Genomic DNA, 7,684 nt, shown 5'->3' on the forward strand with positions numbered 1-7,684 from the left:
GTGTGTGTGTGTGTGTGTGTGTGTGTGTGTGTGTGTGTGTGTGTGTGTGTGTGTGTGTGTGTGTGTGTGTGTGTGTGTGTGTGTGTGTGTGTGTGTGTGTGTGTGTGTGTGTGTGTGTGTGTGTGTGTGTGTGTGTGTGTGTGTGTGTGTGTGTGTGTGTGTGTACATGCTTGTTTGTCTTGGGGATAGGGGTGTGTGTGTGTGTATACCCTACCTTATTGAGGATTCAACAGGATCCTTCAGGCTTGTTTGTCTTGGGGATAGGGGTGTGTGAGGATTCAACAGGACCAGATGAAAATTCCTTGCTGTTGAGATCTGAATGGCAGAAGAATATCAATAGAAGGATGTGAGACAGCAGGTGTGAAGTCAGACAGGACAAAATGGAGTTTTGGTCCCTGATCCCCAGGGCTGGCCAGGTGACCCCAGCTGGTCCTTATACTGGCTGAGGTTCTTCCCCCTGCAGGGTCCCTGCATCCTGGGGTTCAAACTGAAGCATGGCTTTCTTAGGGACACCTTTCCTGTCTGCCCAGAGAAGTCAGCTCCCTGTGATAAAACTCTCCAGCTGTCTTTTTTTTTTTTTTTTTGTCGGTCGTGGGGCTTGAACTCTGGGCCTGGGCGCTGTTCCTCAGCTCTTCAGCTCAAGGCGAGCGCTCTACCACTTGGGCTACAGAGCCACTTCCGGCTTTCTGGTGGTTTTATTGGAGATAGGAGTCTCACGGTCTCTCCTGCCCGGGCTGGCTTTGAACCACGATCCTCAGATCTCAGCCTCCTGAGTAGCTAGGATTACAGGCGTGAGCCACCAGCGCCCGGCGTGTCTTTTTTTTTTTAAACCCAACATAATTATAATGATTGGCCTGATGGCATCTAGATTCCTAGCCACAGCTGGGCTCTCAATAGAACACATCTGCCTGTCCAGAGACCCACCTGCCCCAGTAACTTCCCGTGCCACTTTATGGGTTCTGTGTGTCAGCTGCCTCACTAAGCTGCTGGAAAAGCCTCAAAGATAGAAGATGCACCCAATATGTGAGGAGTTCAGAGTGAATGGGCTGCTATGTGAACAGCTTTATATGGAGGAGGGGCAGCATCTTGCAATAGGCAGCACAAGGAAGTGGGTGGGCCAAGCTAGGGACTCTAGAAACTTGACCTCTCCAGGCCTATAAGGCCTAGCCTGGGAACTTTTATCTGTAGCTCCTCCCACAAACACACACACACTGTCCTCTCTCTGCATCTGACACATGGAACCTACCCCTGGACTTTTGCACAGGCTGTTTCCTCAACAGGAAAATGCAACATGTAATTCAGATCCATGTTCTTCCTACTGGGAAGCTTTTGAAGCTGCTTCAGGCAGTCAGTTGCTCCCTGTGGAGCCCCATGACTATCTGGCCATCCTTCTCTCTGTGAAGTAATGAATTTACCACCCTGGGCTAATTGCTAAGTTCACTAACATCTGCTAGCTAGCTACTTGAAGGCAGGGATCAGACCAGCCTTCCTTGGTGACCCAGTGCTCAGCAGGGCCTAGCACCAAGGAGAGAGTCTAAATAACCTGGGGTCAGTTTGAGTTTCTAGGCAGGTGTAACAACTCTGTGGTGCCCCATATCCAGCCTGTTGAATGTGATATTCAGGAGGCAGGTCAAGGATAGGAGTGATCTTACTCATTTGAGAGGGCAGGGATTTGCCCAAAGTCCCACAGTGCACACCAGCCACCAAGCTGAGCCTAGAACCAGGGGTCACCAGACACTTGGTCCTCAACTTTGGCTGTGGTAGCTGGGAACAGGGTCCAGGCATGAAGCCAGGGGCCCAGAGGTCCTGGCTCTGCAGCTGCTTGGTCTGTGCTGGCTCAGTCCCTCTGGCTGGGCTCTGAGCCAACAGCTGCATGGGGTTCTAGCTGCCCCTGTCAAAGGTTGCACCGTCAGCAACTTGGGGAGGCAGCCAGGGCACTTCCTCAAGGGCAGCTTAGACACAAGACTTAGGGCAGTGTCTCCACTGGACCCAGAGCTCTGGTCTCCAGGCTGACAGTCTTTCTGACCAAGCTGATTAGAGTTTGATTAAAGCTGAGGCTACTGTCTGAAATGCACAGAGCAGAGGTAGATGGAACATGAGCTCAACAAATTGATGGGGGTGAACCCCAGCAGCACACTAACCAGAGCACTGGCCCGAAGGGGCCAGCTACCATGTAAGGTCAGACTCTACCACTGCTGGGGTGTGCAAGTTACTTCACACTTTCATCTCTGTGTCTTTACAATAGGGATTATAGTAATGCTTGTTTCCTAGGGTATGGGAAAACAAAACCATTTAGTAGGTACTTTTTTTTTTTTCTTCTCTAGTTCTGGAGTCTGAGCTCAGGCTTGGAGTTAGTGCTCTAACCATTTGACCCACTCCTGTAGTCCTGTTTTTTGTTATTTAATTGGAGATAGGATCTCAGTTTTCTGCCTGGGGCTGACTTTGAACCTTACTCCTCTGGATCTCAGCCTCCTAATTAACTCTTTACCACCTCTGTAGTGACCCTGGCTCCAAGTGCAGGCTTCTGAGCCAGACTAGTTGGGGCCAAGTCAAAACCGTGACCTCTGGGCTCAATCTTGTCTGTAAAATGGTTCTTGCAGGACCCTAAGTGTTCATTCATTGGGATAGTGCAGAGGGACTCACATGAGTCCTGCCACAGAGGAAATGCTTGAAACCTCTTGGAGGGCTGTCCTCTCCTCCTCCTTACCACACCCACTGCCTATATCTTGCACAACCGTAGAGTTTGGGCAGTCTCTTCTTTGCATAGCTTCCTGCTGACTGTGTCATCCTCCTTCCCTGCTCTGGACTCTAGTAGCCTTGTCTGCCATACAACTCAAAAGAGTATTCAACGGGACTAGATTACCATTGGTTTACCTCCTCAGATCCAGACTGCTTTTCCCTTTCTTAAATTCTCCATTTCCAAGCCTGGAGCTGGTGGCTCACACCTGTAATCATAGCTCTTCAGCAAGCTGAGATCCAGAGGATAGAAGCTAGCGCAGCAAAAATCAGGGCTGGGAACATGGCTCAAGTGGTAGCACGACCAGCTGAGTGAGCAAGCAAGCCAAGTGAGCACAAGGTCCTGAGTTCATTGTCAAGTATACCAGCCCCACAGCTGGGCACCGGTGGCTCACACCAGTAATCCTAGCTACTCAGGAGGCTGAGATCTAAGGATCTCGGTTCAAAGCCAGCCTAGGCAGGAAAGTCCCTGAGACTCTTATCTCCAAAAAGTCACTAGAAAACTGGAAGTGGCGCTGTGGCTCAAGCAGTAGAGTGTTCGCCTTGAGCTGAAGAGTACAGGGACAGAGTCCAAGTGCAGAGTTCAAGCCCCACGACTGACAAAAAAAAAAAAGTACACCAGCCCTGGCCCCCCTCCCCAAAAGAAAACAATAAAAAACATCAATTTCTAGTGGGAATCAACAGTTCAGATCAAACAGCCTTTCCCTCAATTCTAAGGGTAGGATACACGGTCTAGGCTAAGCCAATAAATGACCCCTGCCTCTAATGGCTGATTCACACGTGTTTGTGAACTTAATAGCCCACAGTGAATCTCAAGACTTTTGCTGGGAATTCTGGGATGTAGATTCAATTTTTTTCTTGTTCTGGTGTGAAATTCAAATATGATGTCTGGAACTGCTGCAGCCATTTTGCTACCTGAAAGAAGCCAGCCCGAAAGTGATATTGAGGGTAGGTAAGAGATCAAAATACTATTTCCAAGAACTCCTGGTGTTGGTTCACTAGGTTCACAGGCTGAGGCTCTGTGGACCCAAATGGGTGTGCTCACCTGAGGTGTGGTTTTCATAGAGGCCTTGATTTGGTATAGTAGTCCAAAGATGATGGGGAAGACCCTGAGGAAATGGGAATGGATGAAAGATAACACCTAAAATACTCATGACCATGGCAAGGTTTTTTTTCCTCGGCAAGTGCCAATGGGAAAAGATGAAGAATCATTTATCAGGTAGCTGCTACTTTTCATTCTCTTTGAGGCTGGTTCTAAGGCTTGAACTCAGGGTTTCCTGCTCTTGCTTGGCTTGCTTGCTCATATCTGGTGTACTACTACTTGAACCAGGCCTCTAGTCCAGCTTTTTGCTGGAGGCAGAATCTCATGGACTTTTCTGCCAGGCTGACTTTGAATGTGATCCTCAGATCTCAGTCTCCTGAGTAGCTGGGATTACAGGAGTGAGCCACCTGCGCCCAGCTTCTATTACCCTTCTAATGGATGCTGTGATTCTCATTTTAGAGTGAGTTTGTTGAAGCTTAGAAGTGTCCTTCACCTCCCTCCTTGTCAAGGCACATAGGAGGCTGGCCCTGCCAGGATCTAATCACCAATTTTTTACTCTAGTACTGGGATTTGAACTCAGAGCCTAAAGCTTGCTCAGGTGATTCTGTACCACTTGAGCCATGCCTCTAGCCCCACAGGTCATCTTTGTCATTCCCAGAACTCATACTCATACCACTGGGCACATGTTTGGAACACAGCTTACAAAATTGAGGACTTCCTCCTCCAGTGCCATAGCAAAGACCTTCTCCTTCATTGCTTAAGCACAGACTGCAGTGTGTCCAGGGAGGAGGAATGGCACATGGAATGAACTTAAAGGTGCATCAACTGTATGTATATTTTTTTCTGCTTTTTTTTCCTAAGCGTTAGCAGGTTTTGAATTCAGAGCCTTGTGCTTGTTTAGCCAGGCACACTACCATTTGAGCATGTCCCTGGCCCTTTTCATTTTGCTTTTCAGTCTTATTCTGCTAAGCCTGGTGTGGCCTAGGTTCTTATTTATACCTCCCATGTAGCTGGGATGTTAAGGCACTCACTACCACACCTGCCTCATTGCTGAGTTGGGAGCATCTCACTAACTTTTGCCCAGGTTGGCCTCAAACCAAAATCTTCCCAATCTCCCTCTTATGTGCCTGGGATTATAGATCTGAGGCCACCATGCCATCTTTTCTGGGTTCTTGATATCATTAATAAACTAACAAATCCCTTTCTATTGTATTTGTACTTTGTTTGAAAAATACTATTTCCAAGAACTCCTGGTGTTGGTTCACTAGGTTGGCACATCCCCAGCACAGCGGCCTCTCTACTTTCCCTTGGACTTCACTCTGTACTGGAATCTTCCCTCCCCTGCATGCAGTCTCTGACCTCCTGTACCACACAATTAGCCTGCTTCTCCACTCCAATTCTTTTCCAAAATAACTTACGGCAGCTCCCAACACACAGACACAAAAATGCAAAACATAAAGCAACTGGAATTGGGGTGGGGAAAGAACTGTACTAAGAAATCCTGGCAGAGAAGCATCACAGCTGAACACAACACAAGTTTCCTTGCTGCCAGGCCAAAAAAGAAAAGAGGTGTGGCTCAAGTAATAGTCTCAGCCTTGAGCCAAACCAGAGCTCAAGGCCCTGAGTTTAAGCCCTAGTACTGGCACAAATAAAGCAAAACCCAGAAAATGCTGCCCAACTAAACAGGGAACATAACTACTTCCAGTCTAAGCTCAGAAGGACTTGTCCTAAAAGTCTCTAAGGGACACTATACAATGGAATGTCTGCGCTTTATGTCTCCACAACAAATAATGCAGATGTGTTTGGTTTACAGCCATCTGCACAGGTTTGGCATCTGGTCTTGCTCTCTGATACCATCGTTGCACTCCCATGTGCTCTCTGCCTGGCCATCTCCCAGCACTCAGAAGGCAAAGGCAGCTCATCACCACATTGTCCTATGCAACTCTAAACACAGCTGCTTCCAATTTTACAGCAACAGCAAGGAAGTCGCAGGATGGTAAAAGAGAAATGGGCCTTACCTGTGTCAATGTTCCCCACTCAGGTCCTTCACACTACAAAGTACATGTACTTGATTTTTTCCTTCTCATGTGATTCATGGCGCACAGTCTTTTGTCTCAGGAGTGCCTCTGACCTTTCACCTTCCCAGACATGCTGGCAGAGCGGTACAAGACCGGATGTGGCATCACAGACCTGAGCTCAGACTTGGGTTCTGCCATTCCTAGATGTATGGACCTCAAAGTGCAGACATGACATGGAGACGATAATGGCACTGATCTCCACATGGCCACTGAGAACAAATAGTGTATGCAGAACCTCCCCCACACAAGCATTTCATATGTGCTAAGCTACTGGTAATGAAAACACAAAAAGAAAACATTGCGCATATAATCTTGAAGGTCACGACTTCTAGGAGGTGGGCAGGTAAAGAATCCTTAGCATGATTCCTGATGTCCAAAAAGATAACAGCTTCCCAAGGTCTACATTGTCTGTGAACTCCATCAGCATTTACTGAGCATCTGCTATATACTAGCCATCCTGACTTGTGAGCCTTTTGGTCATACCTGAGCAGGGACCATTGTTCCAGACCTGGTAGTGGAGGAGTAGGGCTGAGATGTTTTCTGACTCACTGAGCTATCTTCTGAGCAAAGACCGTGGTTCCCAACAACACTGCTCCTTATCCCACGCTGCACACATAGGAGATCCTAATATTATCCTGTGTTCTCAGAGCTGTTGACTCCTTCAAAACCAGTCTGGTACCCAGTGTCCACTGTTACTCAGAGAGGCCAAGTACAGCTGCAAGAATCACAAATCAACAAAGGGGAGGGGTCAGTTTCAAGAGACTGTGTATTAATTCCAAATCTGCCTCTTCTGTGTGACCTGAGGATGAATGTGACTTCTGTGAGTTTTGGTTTCCTTTTCTATAACACAGGAGGGCAGATCTGACCACACAGGATGCTGTGTGAGGTGACATGTGGGAAGAGCGAGAAGCCTTTTCATAGGGCTTGACTCCAGTCTTCCGGAAGGGATGATTCTTCTCTCACCCAATCTTGGTTTGCAAGGAGGAAACCAAGGCCCAAGGAGGCAAACAAGTAACAGCTTACTCATTCTTCTCTTTGGTGTTTCTCAGGCTGGCTTGACAAACATTTCTTCTCAATTGGATGCATGATTACCAAGAAAGGGAAGAAAATGTTCAAGCGCATTTGAATAGCTCAGGGAATGAAAAGATATGAAAACACAAAAACATCAGGCATGTTGATACCTTGGAGTTGCCAGCTAGGAAGGAATGGAGGAGTGGATGAATGAGGAAAGGAATAGCTCATGGAGCAGGATTTCTTGTGATAGCCAGGACCCTGCCTCTGTCACAGGATGCCTGAAGAATGGTGGTACTTTCAATCCAGATCCTTCTGCTTTTGGAAACAGAACAATTTCTCAGAAACCTCAAAGGCAACCTTCCAAAAGCATGAGAGTTTCTGTTTGAACTGATGGTTCAAGCTTATTTCTTCTGGGAAGTAAAAGGATTTAAATCAGGACACACAAAGCAGAAACCAAAGGTTGTAAAAGCAGCAGCTAAAAATGTAACTGAAGACCTGCTTAGAGGTCAGAAACACTGGTTTTCTAGGCTGTGTACAACTGCCCATTCCAAAATTATCAGCTTGGCAGGGAGCAGATATTTTCCAATCCAACTAACATTTACCCACTTTTATGTGGCAGGCACCAAGCCAACAGTTTCTTCTTTAAAACTCCATTTAATACCAGTAAGTCTGAGAGGGTGGCATCACCAGTCTTTTTCAGAGAAAACAGGAGCAGAAGCAGGGTGCCAGTAGTTCATGCCTGTAGCTCACACCTGTAATCCTAGCTACTAAGGAGGCTGAGACCTGGAGGATCATAGTTGAGGCAAGCCCAGGT

This window comes from Dipodomys spectabilis, unplaced genomic scaffold (assembly GCF_019054845.1).
Source record: "Dipodomys spectabilis isolate Male_0828 unplaced genomic scaffold, ASM1905484v1 ptg000002l, whole genome shotgun sequence".
Classification (NCBI taxonomy): Eukaryota; Metazoa; Chordata; class Mammalia; order Rodentia; family Heteromyidae; genus Dipodomys; species Dipodomys spectabilis.